General features: G+C 35.7%; 1 long non-coding RNA gene across 1 annotated transcript; it reads left to right on the top strand.

The window, feature by feature from the left end:
- The first annotated feature begins 5,893 nt into the window (after nt 1-5,893).
- On the top strand, nt 5,894-19,379 carry LOC103214302 (uncharacterized). Its single transcript, XR_005236531.2, has 4 exons — nt 5,894-6,147; nt 7,226-7,463; nt 9,606-9,707; nt 19,273-19,379. It is a non-coding gene; the product is annotated as an uncharacterized lncRNA (long non-coding RNA).
- The last annotated feature ends 526 nt before the right edge of the window (nt 19,380-19,905 follow it).

Below are 19,905 nucleotides of genomic sequence, written 5' to 3'. Positions count from 1 at the left end.
AACCCTTTTTCTATATAAATTACCCAGTCTGGGGTATGTCTTTATCAGCAGCATGAAAACAGACTAATACAATAAATTGGTACCAGTAGAGTGGGGCACTGCTGAAAAGATATCCAAAAATGTGGAAGCGACTTTGGAACTGGGTAACAGGCAGAGGTTAGAACAGTTTGGAGGGCTCTAAAAATGTGGAAAAGTTTGTAACTTCCTAGACACTTGTTGAATGGCTTTGCACAAAATCTTGATAGTGATATAGACAACATTCAGGTTGAGGTGGTCTCAGATAGAAATGAGAAACTTGTTGGGAATTGGAGCAAAAGTGACTCTTGTTACATTTTAGCAAATAAACTGGAAGCATTTTTCCCCTGACCTAAAGATTTGTGGAACATTGAACTTGAGAGAGATGATTTAGGATATCTGGTGGAAGATATTTTTAAGCAGCAAAGCATTCAAGAGGTGACTTGAGTGTTGTTAAAGGCATTCAGTTTTAAAAGAAAAGCAGCATAAAAGTTTGGAAAATGTGCAGCCTGACAATGCGATAGAAAAAGAAATCCCATTTTCTGAGGAGAAATTCAAGCTGGCTGCAGAAATTTGCATATGTAATGAGGAGCCAAACGTTAATCACAAAAACATTGAGGAAAATATCTCTAGGGAATGTCAGAGACTTTTATAGCAGCTCTCCCATCACAGGCCTGGAGATTTAGGAGGAAAAAATGGTTTCATGTGCTGGGCCCAGGGTCCCTCTGCTGTGCGCAGTTTAGGGACTTAGTGCCCTGCATCCCAGCTACTCCAGCCATGACTAAAAGTGGGGGATGGTACAGATCAGGCTGTTCCTTCAGAGGGTGCAAGCCCCAAGCCTTGGCAACTTCCACATGGTGTTGAGCCTGTAAGTGCACAGAAGTCAAGAATTGAAGTTTGGAAACCCCTGCCTAGATTTCAGAGGATGTATGGAAATGTCTTGATGTCCAGGCAGAAGTTTGCCATAGGGGTGGGGTCCTCTATGGAAAACATCTGCTAGGGCAGTGTAGAAGGGAAATGTGGGATGGAAGCCCCCACACAGAATCCCTACTGGGGCACCACCAAGAGGAGATGTGAGAAGAAGGCCACCGTCCTCCAGACCCTGGAATGATAGATCCACTGACAGTTTGCACCATGTACCTGGAAAAACCGCAGACATTCAATGCCATAAAAGCAGCCAGGAGGGAGGCTGTGCCCTGAAAAGCCACAGGGTGGGAGCTGCTCAAGACCATGGGAACCCCCCTCTTGCATCAGCATTACCTGGATGTGAGACATGGAGTCAAAGGCTATCATTTTGGAGCTTTAAGCTTTAACTGCCCTGCTTGATTTTGGACTTGCATGGGGCCTGTAGCCGCTTTGTTTGGACCAATTTCTCCCATTTGGAAAGTCTGTATTTACCCAATGCAAGTACCCCCATTGTATCTAGGAAGTAACTAACTTCCTTTTCATTTTACAGGCTCATAGGCAGAAGGGACTTGCCTTGTCTCAGATGAGACTTGGGACTGGGGACTTTTTAGTTAATGCTGAAATGAGTTAAGAATTTGGGGAACTGTTGGGAAGGCATGATTGGTTTTGAAATGTGAGGACATGAGATTTGGGAGGGGCCGGGGCAGAATGATATGGTTTGGCTGTGTCTCCACCCGTATCTCATCTTGAATTCTCATGTGTTTTGGGAGGAACCTGATGGGAGGTAATTGAATCATGGGGGTTGGTCTTTCCAATGCCATTCTCATGATAGCAAATAAGTCTCATGGGATCTAATGGTTTTATAAGGGAGAGTTTCCCTGCACAAGTTCTCTATTTGTCTGCTGCCATCCATGTAAGACGTGCCTTTGCTCCTCCTTGCCTTCCACCATGATTGTGAGGCCTCCCCAGACATGTGGAACTGTAAGTCCATTAAACTCTTTTTCCTGTATAAATATCCCAGTCTCAGGTATGTCTTTATTTTTTATTTATTTTTATTTATTTATTTTGAGACAGCGCTTTACTCTTGTAGCCTGGGCAGGGGAGCAATGGCCTGATCTCAGCTCACTGCAGCCTCCACCTCCCAGCTTCAAGCAATTCTGCCTCTGCCTCCCAAGTAGCTGGGACCACAGGTGCCCACCACTACACCTGGCTAATTTTTGTATTTTTAGTAGAGATGAGATTTCACCATGTTTGTCAGGGTGGTCTTGAACTCCTGACTTCAGGAGATAGACCCGCCTTGGCCTCCCAAAGTGCTGGGATTATAGGCATGAGCCACCACACGTGGCCTTGGGTATGTCTTTATCAGTAACATGAAGACAGACTAATACGTTGTCTAAGTGAAATTTTATAGTTTTTTCTTTATCTGTACAGATCTTGAATATACTGTTTGACAATTATTCCTGTGTTATGACTTTAATGAAAATTTTCTTGTGTTAGGATCTTTATTCCTGTGTTATGATTTTAACAGTGTGGCTACAGGCCCCATGCAAGTCCAGAATCCAACAGGGCAATCAAATATTAAAGCTCCAGAATGATATCCTTTGACTCTATGTCTCACATCCGGGTCACACTGATGAAAACACTTCAGTTTCAAAATATTGACTACTGGTATATAGGAATACAGTAATTAAAAAAAAAATCCATTGTATCCTGCCACTTTTCTAAGTTCATGTATCAAAATTAGCAGTTTATTTTCATTTTACTGTTTTAGTATTTTAAAAAGCACTTTTAGTATTTTTTAAAGCACTTTCAGGTTTACTGAAAAATTGTAGAGAAAGTACAGTCCCCATTTACCCCTTTTCCCTTAACACATACACACTATTTCTTCTAGTATTGCAATCTTGCATTGCTGCAGTACATTCATTTCCATTGTTGAACCAATACTGAAACATTATCATTAACTCAATTCCACAGTTTATGGTACAATTTCTTTGTGTTATGTAGTTCTATGGGTTTTTCATATATGACAATATTATCATGCAGAATAGTTTCACTTTCCTAAAATTTCCCTGCTCCCCTATTCATTCTTACTTCTCTCTCATCAACCACTGGCAATCACTAATCTTTTTACTCTACGGTTTTGCCTTTTCCAAAATGTCATATAGTTGGAGTGACATGGTGTGTAGCCTTTTCAGATTGGTTTCTTTCACTTAGCAGTATGCATTTAAGGTTTCTCTACATCTTTTCATGCCTTTATAGCTCATTTCCTTTTAGTGCTGTGTACATCCCTGTCTGGATGTACTACAGTTTATTCATCTATTCACCAAGGACTTCTTGGTTGCTTCCAAGTTTGGTAACTATGAATAAAGTTGCTATAAACATCCGTGTGCAGATTTTCATGTGGACATAAATTTCCAACACATTTTGATAAATACCAAGAAGCATGATTGCTAGATCACATAAAAATATGTTTTGTTTTGTCATAAACTGCCAAACTGTCTTCCACAGCAGCTGTACCATTTTGCATTCCCACCAGCAATGAGTGAGAGTTCCTGTTGCCCCACATCTTTACCAGCATTTGGTGTTGTCTGGGTGCTGTTGACTGAATTGTGCTCCCTTAAAATTCATGTGTTGAAGTTCTACCAACCAGTATATCAGAATCTGTTTCTGGAGATAGGGTCTCTAAAAAGGTAGGTAGAACAAAATGAGGTAATTAGAGTGGGCTCTAATTCAATGAGGTATCCTTATAAGGAGAGAAGATCCAAATGCAGACACAGATGGAATACTGTGAGAAGGCACAGGGAGAAGGTGAACATCTATAAGCCAAACAGAGAAGCCTCAAAAGAAACTAACCCTGCTGACACCTTATCTTGGACGTCTAGTCTTCAGAAGTATGAGAAAATAGATTTCTGGTTTTTGAGCCACCCATACTTGGTTATGGCAGCCCTAGCAAACTAACACACAGGGTTTTGAGTTTTAGCCATTTTAATAGGTGTTTGCTGGTATCTCATTGTTGTTTTAATTTGTAATTTCCTAATGATATTGAGTATCTTTTTAATAAGTTTATTTGTCACCAGTGTATCTTCTTTGGTGAGGTGTCTGTTCAGATCTTTTGTCTATCTTTTAATTGAGTTGCTTGTTTATTTACTGTTGAGTTTCAGGAGTTCTTTGTATATTTTTGATTCATGTTCTTTATCAGATATATGCATATTTTCCCCCAGTCTGTGAATTTTCCATTAAAGCAATGCTTTTTTGAGCATTCTAGCCAGGGCTCCTTGCATAATGTGGTCTGTCTGCTCTGGCTGGTAGGAATTCAGCTTACTTCAGTCTTATTTGAGCTCTAATTAATTATCCAGTTTTCTGCTTTTTATTGATTATTTCCTATATCCTGTGAAATTTTATCCCACATATGTGCATCTCAGCATTCAACCAAAGAATTTTTGGAATGAATAACTGCAGAAAGCTAGAGCTCTATCTTCCTGTGGAATGGCTCCCTCCTCTTAGGTGGCACTGTCACAAATTCTAGCTGCCACATTCTACCTGGACTGCCATTGTTGTCCCTTCAACTCAGTGCAACCAGTCTTTGTTTGAGTTCTGCTTTCCTATATCGAAACCTAAAAGCTGAACTCGCAGAGCTCATTTTTCTTGTTTTTCTTCCTTCAGAGTTTACAGCACTGCATGGTGTGTTTTCCAACATCTGAAAATATTTCTTTTCACATATATCTTGTCCATGTTTTTGATGTTTATAGTGGGAGTGAACTCTCACATAACCTTTCACAGGTCGTAATGGAAATCCCATCTATTCGTTTTGAGATACTTTCAATGCTGAGGGAGCAACCTGTTTGTCAATTTCTTTATAGGCATACAACCTTTTATTTTGACCTCAATTTTTGCACATTTTAAAAATTGATATTAACTTGAGATAAGTTAAATAGCATCAATCCTCTTTTACACTTTCAGAAACAAACATTTTAGAAATAAAAAAGAGATAATATTCACTTCTTTCAGACTTTTACATAATTATAAATCCAAAAATAGTGTGAGTTTCACACAGGAAGAACCAAGATATATTATTTTACAGTGTCAGACTTTGCCATGGTGGTGCATCCGGTACAAATTGTCGTTAAATAATCATGAGAGAAGGAAAGAGAAAGTAGAGAGGGAGACAGAGAAAGAGAGGGAGACAGGGAGAGAGAGAGAGAGAGGGAGAGGAGGCAGGGAGGGAGGGAGACAGAGAGAGAGAGATTTAGAAAGACCAAAATTGCAGGAAAACTGTAAAGAACATATAATAATATATGAGGGAATATATACTATCTGCACTATCTGCAACATTTATGGAAAACAAGTGAGAAATGGGGATTGAAAGAGAATCCATTAAATAACCACATTATTCATTTAATTTCTGAGCCAATTAATATAAATAAAATAGAAGACATATGGAAATATAGTTACATTTTCATTACAGAGGAAGTGCCAAATTAAGGCAGTTCTTTTATTTGCAGGCAAATGGATTTCCTAATATAGAAACTGAAAAGTATATAGACCTTTTCTCCAAATCATTGGTAGAACTGGACTACTATATGCCAACCTGTCTTTACAAATGGCTTAAAAGGAGCAGGGCAGAGAGTGTACTCTTTTCAGTACACCCCAACACCCATGAGTGATCAGACCCAAATGAGCTTGGCTACACATATGAGTTTCTCCTTATAAGTTCTTAGTCCATCTCTAGGGGAGAAGAAATGCTGAAGAAAACTCAATGCCTTTATATTGATGACAATAACGGTACTGCTCAAAATAATGGAAATTTCAGAAGCATTTGTGATAGGTGTTTCACCCTTTTCTAAGAACAACATGGATTTGTCTTTTCTTATTGCGAGACTACCCCTGTAATGTCAAATGATAGCAATGTTTGACTATGTATATGTTTAACTATGTGTATATTTAACTATGTTAAAGGAAAAAGTTCGGAGTGTCTACGGAGCAGGCTATGTGGAATGGAATTGTTGATAGAGGATAAGAAATTGTTTAAAGGTTGTAAAAAGATGCCCACTTGGGAATTCTGTTCATATTTATTCTCTCAGGCACTGTGGAGAGACAGAACATGGAGACACTGATGCTTGGGATGCCAATTAGCAGGCTATGGTAGCAATTGCAATTACCTACATGGAGGAAGTGGTGGTGTATTTGAGACACATACAACTGGATATGTCACTGTGGAGGTAACAGGTAGGAGGGACTTCGTTCATCTAAATTTTAATGAAATTGCTATGTTCCAAACCACATCACACATTAACTGAAAAGTTTAAATCCTGCCCACAGATTTTACCTGAGACTCTGTTTAGCATGAGTAAAAAGGAGTCTTACCACTCCTTGTCCTATACTGCCTATTTGTTCATTATTTAACTTTCTGTTTCATGTAATTCTGCACAATCTCTATAATGTTAATATTTAATCCTGAACATAATCCAACACATGTCATGTCATTGAAAATAATACCATGACCCTGGTACACAATATTTAGAACAATTATAACCTTCAGGTACACAAAATAGGAATTTAACATCATTATTCTATTTTTGTTGTTTAAATTATGTTAACATTGTGTGAATTTATTTTCTTAGAACACTCCATAGACTATTTTCATAGGAACACGTAGTTAACTCCCTTCTTGTTATGTGGAAAATTCCCTAGTTATTGTCAGAGAAAGAAATAATTCACCAAGAAATCACAAAACTAACAGACTATGTTATCATTTTAGAGAGAAAATATCACATCATTAGTTTGAATGGTGAGTAGTGGTGGGAAGTATAGTTATGAAAGTGTTCTATTTATCATAGTTCACTCCAATTCTGACTGCATATACCCATTCAAGTTTCCAATCATAGTTGGTCTTTGTTTGTTTTTCAGGAAAAAAAATGTAGAGAAATGGTGAGGAATTGCATTGTTAGAGTCTGTATTAAAAAAAAGTCTCAAGAGAAGAAAATCTGATATTATCTAAAGAAAGCTCTGTGACTTTGGGGGATTCTTTGATGATTATAAATTTAGAAAGAAGAAAAAAAAAAGGAGTAGGTGCTCACACATAAATACAAATTTAAGAGTTGTATGAAACTGTAACAGTGCCAAGAAGGCTAATAAAAAATAATCTGAGCCTTGAAAAATATGCTAGGAACAATAAAAAGAACACTTTTACTAGGTTCAAAACAGGAAGAGGAACAAGGAAGAGAGAGTTCCATTCCTTGCAACAGATGGTATAATGTTAACAGAACAACTTAACTGCTGTTTTGCTTTTGTCCTGTTCATGCAGGGAGTTCGTCTCACTGAAACTGTTAAAGGAAGATAAGATGGTGTTTAAGACCCAATGGAGCCGAGGAAGTAATGAGAGAGATCTCAATGCCAGAACCTCCACCTCAGAGACCTCCAGGTCAAATACCCGAGCACAGAAGGAAAGAATGGCTAGAACCCGGTTTGGCAATTGCTGAAAACTGTGAAGAATGAGATAGGTGACTAGGATCCAGGGAAATAATTCAGTTTTCAAAAAAAAGGTAAAACACATGTGTGAGAACTTGATGTCAGCTACTTAGATTGTTTCAGAGTAGTCCTTGGAAAAGAGTAAAACACATGCTAGGTGCCAGTATGAATTTATTAAGAGCAAACTATGGTATAGAGTATAACTTCCTTTTTCTCAATAAAATAGGGGAATGCAATTTTTTTTAACTATACATTACCTTCTGGGAAAGCATCTTTCACTCTGCATATTTATGAGATTCATCCTTGTTTTTCGCTTATCAGTAGCTCTTTCCTTTTTATTACTGAGTCATATTTCAGTATGAATACACCACAGTTTATTGCTCTCTGTGTAGGCACTTGGACAATTTTCAGTTTTTCATTACAAAGAATAAAGCTTTCATGAATATTCTCATTACAAACTTTTTTTTTGTGCATTGTTTTCCAGTTTTCTTAAGTAAATTCCTAGGCAGGAAACTCCTTGGTTACAGTGAAAATATTTGGTATACACGATTTTGTATATCAAATGTAAAATCCCAGGCCCCTTCTTCAAAGTGAAGGAGAATATTCTATGTTACATCCTGACACACCATGCATTAGAGTTTCCCTGACCCCATGTTCTTGCTAGTGTTTAGTTTTTCCAATTTTTAAAGTTTTAGCTATTCAGGTTGTTAGTGTAAGTATTGATTGGAAAAATCCATATTAAAATTTCTTAAAACATCACTGACATATAGTCATAGAACAATCTGGTGGATAATAAATGACTGAATAATTGTTTCCTGGGAATTAAAATCAATGTATCACCTTTGAGTCTCTTAGTCTGTCAATCAACTGCATGACCATGCAAGTTAGCCAAGTTACGCGGGTCTCGTTTTCCTTTTTGGTGAAATAGCTTAATAATAGATCTGTCTCGCAGGTTTGTACTAAAGATGAAATGAAAATACCTATAAGAGAATTTAAAAAATGAGAGTCTTAAAAAGTTCAAGTTGAGTCTCAGGGACCCCTTTAGTATTCACTGCCTTAAATTGGAGTGGGTTCCTCAACAGCCAACAGGTGGTAAGTATTTCTCTGGAGACATTTATTTTATGCTACCCCAGAATTCCAGAAGACCCTATACTTAACTTTATATTAATCGGCATTTTTATTATTGCCTGAATGAAAATAGAAGTAACCTTAATGATATCTCTAAATCTGATAGGGGAGTTAATGTTTGGTGTCAGAATTTAGTTGTAAAATATTTGAACAGATTAAAATACGCCATAATCTAATAGAAATAAATAATTATTTTTTAAAGCAAGCAAACAAACAAAAATTCACTGGACTTACATCGTCTTACTACACCTAACAAATAATTGCAAAGAAAAAATTTAGTTGAGTATAGCATTACAACCCTAACTACAGAAAAAAATATTATCTATAACGGTGTTTATAGCATTATATTATTCATATTTTAACGTAGTATTGTGTTTACTTTTGTTAATCATGTTTTAAGGGGGATCTTTTTTTCCAAAAACTTTAAAGTATTTTATTTATTTTATTTTTTGTTTTTTTTGTATTTTTTTTAAAATTATACTTTAAGTTCTAGGGTACATGTGTACAACATGCAGATTTGTTACATATGTATACATGTGCCATGTTGATGTGCTGCACCCGTTAACTCATCATTTACATTAGGTATATCTCCTAATGCTATACCTCCCCCCTCCCACAACCCCATGACAGGCTCCGGTGTGTGATGTCCAAGTGTTCTCATTGTTCAATTCCCACCTATGAGTGAGAACATGTGGTGTTTGGTTTTCCGTCCTTGCGACAGTTTACTCAGAATGATGGTTTCCAGCTTCATCCATTTCCCTACAAAGGACAAGAACTCATCCTTTTTTATGGCTGCATAGTATTCCATGGTGCATATGAGCCACATTTTCTTAATCCAGTCTATCATTGATGGACATTTGGGTTGATTCCAAGTCTTTGCTATTGTGAATAGTGCCGCAATAAACATGCATGCACGTGTCTTTATAGCAGCATGATTTATAATCCTTTGTGTATATACCCAGTAAAGGAGGATCTTGAAACAAAATGTATATTCAAAAGAGAATAAATAAGATGCAGGTATCTTTTAAGTTGAGAAACAGTTGATGATATTTAGTAGAAGATGGTGACATTGATGTGTTATCTTTTAGGCCAAAAGATAAAAGCAAGCAAGAAAGCAAAGAAATAACAGTAATAACAAAATTTAAGAACCCCTTGCATGGAAGAGATGCTTATTTCCTCTGGACCGAAAGGTATGACTTATCTAAAGTATGTACGTTTGGGGGAAGGTGATTTTAGCTACATGTAGCAGAAATTGAACTTTCTTTTCCTTCTCTCCTAGAATCCCATTTCTTCTGATTTTAGGGCACTTGCCAAATTCCGTTGTAATGTGGACTTTACTGTCTGTCAACCTGAGTGTGAGCTACTTGAGACCATAGTGTTGAACCTTGAACAACTCAGGAGTCAGGGGCACTGACACCCTATACAGTTGAAAATTTGTGTATAACTTTTGACTCCCCCCAGGCTTCACTAATTGACTACTGTTGACTGGAAGTCTGATCAATAATATAAACCATCAATTAACATATATTTACTTAGTGTATTGTATGTAGTATAACTGTATTCTCACAGTGAAGTAGGCTAGAGAAAAGAAAGTGTTGTTAAGAAAATCATAAGAAAGAGGAAATATTTACTATTCATTAAGTGGAAAAGGATTATCACAAAATGTCTTTATTCTTATCCTCTTCACATTGAGTAGGCTGAGGAGAAGGAGAAAGAGGAGGGGTTGGTCTTGCTGTCTCAAGGGTGACAGAGGAAGAAGAGGTGGAAGAGGTAGAAGAAGAGGCAGGAGAGACAGGCACACTAGGTGTAACTTTTATTGAACAAAATCTGACCATAAGTATATCCACACAGTTCAAACTCATGTTGAAGAGTCAGCTATGTTTTGTTGTCTTGTTAATCCTTCACAATTATCACAGAGCCAGGTACACATACTTGAGAGATGTGTGTTAAATTGAGTATAATAGATTATTTAATAAATAAAGACATCCAAGAACGTGACTAGACGCATTTGCAAGGAGACTGCCCCGAGATCCTGCAATCATCACACAACTGTGAAGGCAAATAATATAGATAATTTAGAAGTAATTTTATTTTTGTTTTAGTTGGGAGTTCTGGAAGATCTCTAAAGCCAAGTCTTTATGTCAATTCCATGAAGAATCATGAATCAGCTGCACTAAGTTTGTTTCATTATGAATTCTTCATATGCAGATAAATTTTTATGGATTCATTAGAATTTAAAAAAATGCACACGCACAAAAAACAAAAAGCAAAACAACTAAGAATATCAATAGTACCTCTTGAAGTAAGGCCAGAATCTATGACTAACTTGGCACATGAAGTATTTAATATCCTGGAAGTGATATTAGATTTTGCTGGGGTGTGAATCACTCATTTTGTTTTTCTAGAATGTCAGTTTCTGCTATTTTTCTGAAAACCATATGTCATAATGAAAAGAATCATACTTCAAGTTTAAGGTGTTTTCAGTACTGAATATGATTCATTATTTTTAACATTTTGTGATTTAAAACCATAATATTCATCTCCATTACTTAAAAACATTTTATTTGAGTGTGAATAGAGATATTCAATGAGGCTCACCAAGATCCTGTTTAATACTGGCAGAAGTTTTCAGTGTGACATTTTGCAGATAAGAGTTTGTGATTCAAGAGACAAAAGGAATCTTTAGCTTTTTCACTTTAATTCTGGCTGGCATACTCTAACCCCTTTTATTTTTTAATGTCAGTTTTCTGAAATGTATAAATGGATTCTCTATATATTGCAAATTATGCATTAGTTTTCATTGGTATAATTTCAGATTACATGCATGTTACTTCTATTATTTAAGTGTTCTTTCTTTTCTGTTTTTTTTGTCACGGTTTGTGTTTTTCTCTTAGAGGTTTGGGTCACTGTTTTAAATATTTACATTTTCAACAAAGATATCTTATGAATACATTATTCAAGTGATTGATAACATCAACACCAATTGTTCCCACATACTAAAACAAAAAAACTTTGAATGAAAATCATTTCAAAAATACAATATGAGTTACTTATAAAAACAAAGGAATTTATTATGGAATCTAAAGATATTGAGATTTTTTAAACAAAGACAATTGGAAGTCCTAGCCAGAGCAATCAGGCCAGAGAAAGAAAGAAAAGGCATTCAAATAGGAAACGAAGGATCAAACTATCTCTCGTCACTAATGATATGATTCTATACCTAGAAAAGCCTAAAGACTCCACCCAAAGACTCCTAAAGCTGAAGAATGACTTCGGTAAAGTTTCAGGATACAAAATCAGTGTACAAAAATCAACAGCATTTCTCTACACCAATAATGTTCAAACCAAGAGCCAATTCAAGAACACAGTCTCATTCACAATAGTCATATACATGAAAATAAACCTAGGAATACAGCTAATCAAGGAAGTGAAAGATTTCTACAAGAAGAATTATGAAACACTGTTGAAGGAAATCAGAGACAAAACAAATGAAAAGACATTCCATGCTTGTGGACTGGAAGAATTACTGTTGTTAAAATGGCCTTACTGCCCAAAGTAATCTGCAGATTCAATGCTATTCCTATCAAAGTACCAATAACATTTTTCACAGAATTAGAAAAAACAATCATTCTAAAATTCATATAGAACCAAAAAAGAGCTCAAATAGCCAAAGGAGTCCTAAGCAAAAAGAACAAAGCTGGAGGCACAACATTACATGAATACAAACTACACCATAAGGTTACAGTAGTCAAAACAGTATGATACTGATAAAACAATAGACACATCGACCAATGGAACAGAATAGCGCAGAAATAAAGCTGCACCTCTACAGCCATCTAACCTTCAACAAAGTTGACAAAAATATGCAATGGAGAAAGGAACTTCTATTCAATAAAATGGTGCTGGGATAGCTGGTTAGCCATGTGCAGAAACATGAAACTGGACCCATGCCCTTCACCATATGCAAAAATTAATTCAAGGTGGAATAAATAATTAAATGTAAGATTTCAAACCCTAAGAATCCTAGAAGAAAACCTAGGAAACACCATTTTGGATACCAACCTTGGGAAAAAACTTATGACTAAATCCTCAAAAGCAATTGCAACAAAAACAAAAATTGACCAATGAGACCTAATTAAACGAAAGCACTTCTGCACAGCGAAAGAAGTTATCAACAGAGTAAGCAAGCAACCTACAGATTTGGAGAAAATATTTGCAAAACTATGCACCTAACAAATGTCTAATATCTAGACTCTATAAGGAACTTAAACAATTGAACAACCAAAACACAAATATCTTCATTAGAAATGGGCAAAGGATATAAATAGATACTTCTCAAAAGAAGACATACATGTGGCCAACAAATATATGAAGAAATGGTCAGCATTGCTAATCATCAGATAAATTCATATTTTAAAAAATGAGATAGTATCTCTCACCAATTACACCAATTAGAAGGGCTATTATTAAAAAGCCCAAAAAGAACAAATGTTGGTGAGGCTGTGGAGAAAAGGGAACACTTATGTATTACTGGTGTGTATTTAAATTAGTTCAGCTACTGTAGAAAGCAGTTTGGAGATTTCTCAAAGAAATTTAAACTACCATTCAACCTAGCAATGTTATTACTAGGTATAGATCCAAAAGAAAAGACATTGTTCGGCCGGGCGCGGTGGCTCAAGCCTGTAATCCCAGCACTTTGGGAGGCCGAGACGGGCGGATCACAAGGTCAGGAGATCGAGACCATCCTGGCTAAAATGGTGACAACCCGTCTCTACTAAAAAATACAAAAAACTAGCCAGGTGAGGCGGCGGGCGCCTGTAGTCCCAGCTACTCGGGAGGCTGAGGCAGGAGAATGGCCTGAACCCGGGAGGCGAAGCTTGCAGTGAGCTGAGATCCGGCCACTGCTCTCCAGCCTGGGCGACAGAGCGAGACTCCGTCTCAAAAAAAATAATAATAATAAAAATTTAAAAAAAGACATTGTTCTACCAAACGACACATGCACACGTATGTTCACTGCAGCACTATTCAAAATAGCGTAGACATGGAATTAACCTAGGTTCCCGTCAACAGTGGATTCAATAAATAAAATGTGGTACATAATACACCAGGGGATACTATGCAGTCATAAAAGGGAATCAAATGCTGCTCATTGCAGCAACATGGGCGCAGCTGGATCCCATTATCCTAAGCAAATTAATGCAGGAACAGAAAACCAAATACCACATGTTCTCACTTGTAAGTGGGAGCTAAACATTGGGTAGTCATTACATAAAGATGGCAACAATAAACACTAGGAAGTACTAGAGGGGGTCAAAGGTTGAAAAACTAACTATTGGATATTATGCTCACTACGTGGGTGATGGAATCATTCGTATCCCAAACCTCAGTCCCACACAACATACCCATGTAACAAATCTGCACATGTACCTCCAAATCTAAAATAAAAATCAAAATTGTAAAAAAAAAAAAAAGCAAATTATTGTTTTGCTTTGAAAAGTAGATTTGTAAGTAATTTTAAAATCAGAAAAAAGAAACAGTAGATAGAAAAGAGCAACATTATTTTAAGTTCAAAAAATTAAAAATGCAAAAGAGATAAAACAAAGCAGTATCTCATACCAAAAGTAAAGATGATATCATTGAAATGTAATAAGACCATGCCTTACAAGTATTTCAGGAGCAAGAAGAATCTGGGGTCCAGACTGTCTAGCTAGCAGCAGATGGGAGACTTACACCCACTTCAACCTGGGCATAACTTTTTCCCTGCTGTGCATTTTGCAAAATATAAACCTTTATTTGCTACCTCAAAGGCTTTTTTCTTATAAGGCTTGGTATGCATTTCAGGTTGTTTCTTTTTGGGGGCAATGTTAGGTGTGTTACTCAGGAGGATTTACGGTGGTCAGTTTCCCAGAATGTCTGGTCCTAAATTTAAAAATGTGTAAAAAAAGTCACTATAACTCACAGCTAGGGAGAACAGATATCCCAAGTTTGCCAGGAAATTCTGGTTTATACCTTGTGTCCAAGCACAATTATCAATAACAACTGTATTTCACTTCCAACAGTGTCCCAACTGAATGAAAATCTATGGTCACCCCATTTACAGATTACCAGTTGGGTTTTAATTAAGCCATTACCAACCAATCTGTAGCTCAGAGCTCCACTCCTCAAAGAGTAGTACTTGGACTAATCTAACACCCTGTGCATTCCATGATAGCCTGTTAGAATCGCAGGCCTCACTCCAGATTTACTGAGTCAGAATCTGCATTTTAACAAGATTCCCAGGTGATTCACATGTATAATAAAATTTAAGAAACACTAACCTATAAAAACAGATCAACTTGACATTTGTTTTAGAACAGTTCGTTCTTTGAAAAAAGAGTATAAACACCTATACACAAAATATCAAGCAAAACAAAGAAAGTTGAATAAAGCAAAGGAAAAAAAAGTCAATCTTTTTTCCCATTCTCATTTGCAATTAGACTGCTTTGTTCATTTGCAATTAGATTGTTAATTAACATAGTATTTTAAAAACTTTTATCTTTATATATTTAGTTCTTAAAATTTTACATTTTTTAACATTGCACCTATCAAAATGTAACCAAACTTATGTATATAGTTTAAACAGACAACTATGAAACTAATATCTATTTTTGCCCTAGTCAAGGCAAGAAAGAGAATATGATTAGCATTTATGATGTACCCCAAGTTCCCTGCAAATGTTTCTATCTTTAATGTAGCTGCTATCCAAAACTTGCAAAAATTATTTTCTCATTTTTCTTCATAATTTTAACAAATGTATATGGATTTCCAAATTATACCATTTAATTTGCCCATTTTAAAACTTTATATGAAAGGGATAACACTGCTTGTATGTAGGATTTTATTGTTTGTTTTTGTTTATTCAACGTTATATTTGTGAGATTGACACAAGGTGCTACAGGTGATTATGATGTATTTATTTTATTGCAATATAATTTTCTATTATATGAAAATGTAAAAGCTAATGCATTTATTCTATTATTTATAGATTTGTGGGTCATTTTTCTGTTTTCGTTTAGTGACTAAAAACAATGCTGTTATAAGCATTCTAAACATGTATGAAGGTGCAATACAGATCCAGGAATTAAATTGTTAGTTTATAGTATATGTATGTCCTTAGTTTTACTAAATAATGACAATCTATTCTTCAGAGTGTTTATAAAAATTTACACTCCCACCATTAGTGTTCTTGTGTTTATTCCCATGCTTGCGAATTTTGCTAATAATTGGACTTTTAAATTTTTACCAACCTATCCGATGTGTTTTAAATTCTCATATCCATAAAAAATTAGGCATGTTGATGGTGTTTTCTTTGGAGGTTTGAGCATCTGAATATTCTTTCGTAAGCCAAATAGTCATGTTAGTTTAGTTATCTTGTCTTTTCACTTTCTTCAGGGTATGAGTGATGATCATAAATCTCTCCTTTTGATGTAGTTGAATTTATTATTATTTTTCTTTTATATTAGCATTTATTCTATGTTGCTTAAGAAAACTTTCCCTATTTTGAAATCACAAATCTATTTTATTATATTTAATTTTTATAAATCTTTACAGTTTTACCTTCTAGATTTCAGTCTTCAAGCCACAGGAATTATTTTTAATATAGAATCAGATATGGATCTTCAGTTTTCTTAATACCACTTATTTGATGTATGTTGCCCAACTTTTCATATCAAATATCAAAATATGAATCAATTTGTTTGGGGTCTGCTATTCCATTTCGTTAGATATTTGCCTATATTGTTGGTAATGCTAAACTTTGTTACTATAAATATATAAAAAAACACTGTAATGATTTATGAACTAAACTGATTTGATGGAGTTGAAAAACTCACTGTAAGAATTTCATAATACAATCAGAAGTATCAACAGCAGAATAGACCAAGCCGAGGAAAGAATCTCAGAGCTCAAATACCAGCTCTTTGAATCAACTCAGTGAGCGAAAAATAATGAAAACAGGAATTTTAAAAAATGAACAAAACCTCTGAGAAATATTGGATTATGTGAAGAGACCAAACATATGATACATTGATATCCCTGAAAGAGAAGGAGAGAGGGCAAGCAACTTGGAAAACATACTTAAGAATACTGTCCAGGAAAACTCCAACCTCACTATACAGGTCAACATTCAAATTCAAGAAATTCAGAGAATCCCAGTGAGATAATACAAGATGACCATCCCCAAGACACATAATCATCACATTCTCCAAGGTTGATGTGAAAGAAAAAATATTAAAGAAAGACAGATAGAAATAAGGGTGGATCACCTACATAGAGAACCCCATCAGGCTAATAGGAAACCTTTCAGCAGAAACCCTACAATCCAGGAAGGAATTGGCAGTAGGGTGCTATATTCAGCATAGCAACACTGATGGATCTGGAGGCCATTATCCTATGTGAGTAACGCAGAAACGGGAAACCAAATACTGCATAAAGGCCGGGCGCGGTGGCTCAAGCCTGTAATCCCAGCACTTTGGGAGGCCGAGACGGGCGGATCACGAGGTCAGGAGATCGAGACCATCCTGGCTAACACGGTGAAACCCCGTCTCTACTAAAAATACAAAAAACTAGCCGGGCGAGGTGGCGGGCGCCTGTAGTCCCAGCTACTCGGGAGGCTGAGGCAGGAGAATGGCGTAAACCCGGGAGGCGGAGCTTGCAGTGAGCTGAGATCCGGCCATTGCAGTCCAGCCCGGGCTACAGAGCAAGACTCCGTCTCAAAAAAAAAAAAAAAAAAAAAAAAAAGGTAAAAGCTAAAAACTGAATGCACATGGACACAAAGTAGAGAACAATAGATGCCAGAGTCTACTCGAGAGTGGAGTGTGGGAGGAGGGTGAGGATGGAAAAACTACTCATCAGGTCCTATGCTTATTACCTGGGTGAGGAAATAATCTGCACAGCAAACCCTCACAAAACATAATTTACCCATGTAACAAGCCTGCGCATGTACCCCCTGCACCTAAAATAAAAGTTGGGGAAAAAAAAGAGGATATAAGAGTTTCCAAAAATAAATTGAAAAACATTAATAGTTTTTCTAATCTTTGCATTTGTTTCTGTTTGTAATTATTCTTCCAGCTGATTGGTGTATGATTTCTTTGTGGGCAGATCTTTGACTACTGCTTTAATTTCTTTTGTGAATATAGGATTATTTGAGTATTCCATTGCTTGAGTCATTTTTAGTAAGTTCTATTTTTTTCTAGGCATTTTCTAATATTTTTCTTAAAATATTTTGGAATATAAAATTATTATCTCATCGTAATATTACTTTTATTTATGTGCTCCCTTGTTATTCCTGTTATAATTCATTTGGCCTTTTTTGCCCCCTCCTCATTAGTCAATAAAAGATTTGTCAGCTTTATTAATCTTCTCAGATGCCTAACTTTGAAGTTTTTCCTCCTCTTTTTTAGGTGGATACTTAGCTTCTTCTTTGTCAGCCTTTGTTATTTTATTTTCTGATACAGATTATATTAGTTTCTTAGAGTTCCACAATAAAGTGGGTGGCTTAAAACAAAAGCATACGTGTATCCTTCCACAGTTCTGGAGGCTGGAGTTGAATGCTGAGTTCAAGGTGTCAGTAGGGTCATGGTCCCTCTGAAGGGTTTTTGGAAGAATTCTCCCTTGTCTCTTACATGTTCTGGTGGGTGTAGGCACTACTGGCACTCTTTGGCTTAAAAATGTGTCACTTGAATATCTTCCTGTATCTTCACAAGGCCTTCCCCCATTGTGTGGGTCCATAAGTGTGTCCAAATTATCTATTCTTATAAGGACAGCAGTCATTGTATTAGGGCCCATCTCAATATAACATAATTTAACTACATATGCAAGACCTAATTTCCCTCTTCCTAAAAGCAGGGTGTTTCTATATTACAAAACATTTCTAATTAATAAAGAAAAACATTAATCTCCCATGTTAAATCAGTCATTGTTCAAATCGTGGAACAATTTCTTTTTGCATTTTCATTATATATTCACCTAATGTAATACATATAGCATAGGTATATTTATAATGTATATACATATTTTTATCTTGTTCTTTTTATAAATAATTCTTTCATTAACTTTAGTAACATTTTTTTTGTTTACAGATTTAAAACAAAACCACTATTCTATTTTTAGAAATATCTAAAGTCTATGGCATGTATCAGAATAACTGTGTATCAAAAAATGTTGTGTGTCTATTATATAATTGACAGCATGTCAATATTTCTCAAAAAGTGATTGAAATCTTTATTTGTAAAAGTTACATCAGGTAAAAGATAAAACTTATTTAAAGATGAAAAGGCAATTAAATTGTCAAATAATTGTATCTATAAGAAATTACTGTCTTTCAACTAGTAGGAAATTCAAGAGACTCATAATGATCAATAAACCATTTATCCAGTCCCCAATTATAGATTTTAAAAATAGTTTTTCACATCTATTACAAACTTCCAAGTCCATTAAATTCCTCCTCACATCTATTACAAATTTCCAAGTCCATTATATTCCTCCCAAGTACAATTTATTGGCTGTGTAACCTGTGTAGTATGTTCACCAAAATGTTTTTACTTTCCTTTTGTATACACATTTAAATCATATATCTAATCTGGCTGCAGTCAAGGGAGGTTATTTGGCTAGTACTTGTCAATAGAATGTGTGTGTAATTATTGTATGTTACATGTACACTTGTCCTCTAAAGACCCCTAAGTAACTTTTGGTACATTTTCTCTTTCATCAATACAGTTGGATGTAAAGGATTTCAGTATTTTTGGAACGCATGATGATGGGATTCCAAATTCCTGTATTATCAGTTGGATATCTGGCCTAAAGAACTGTTCAAATTGCTCCAATCTGAAATGTGAGTCAGATATAAACCATTACTGAGATAAACTGCTGAAATTTCAATATTTTCAATATGTAGTAGCTGCCATAGTATAGACTGTGCTATCATGATCTTTGCGGTAATTGCTACCTTGACTTGTGACACTACTATAGGAAAATAAAAAGAGTGAAATATGTAGCACTTGCTACAGATAATATATAGGATAAAATATATAGCTGAGTTACTTGGAGGCAGCAACAAAGAGATATAGCAGGAAAGATAGATGAATATCCACGTTATATGGCGGCAAAACATTGAATAGATTTCATCTCCTGTAACTTGAAATGTAGATAATGTGCTTATTATATTTACAGCTCTAGGGGAATAATTTGGGAAAATGGTACCATAATAGTATGGATTGCTTACCATTGGCTCTGTTTGGCAATGTATTGCAAGAAAGAGAAAATTGATTTGGTAAAGAATTGGCTGGTTGAAATAAGAAATGAAAGGGAATGGAGAGAGCCCAGAAACCCAAGGTTTTGCAGATTTTGAAA

Source organism: Chlorocebus sabaeus, chromosome 3 (genome assembly GCF_047675955.1).
Source record: "Chlorocebus sabaeus isolate Y175 chromosome 3, mChlSab1.0.hap1, whole genome shotgun sequence".
Taxonomy (NCBI): Eukaryota; Metazoa; Chordata; class Mammalia; order Primates; family Cercopithecidae; genus Chlorocebus; species Chlorocebus sabaeus.
Note: the sequence above shows the minus strand (reverse complement) of the source record. Positions and strands in the feature narration are given on the sequence as shown.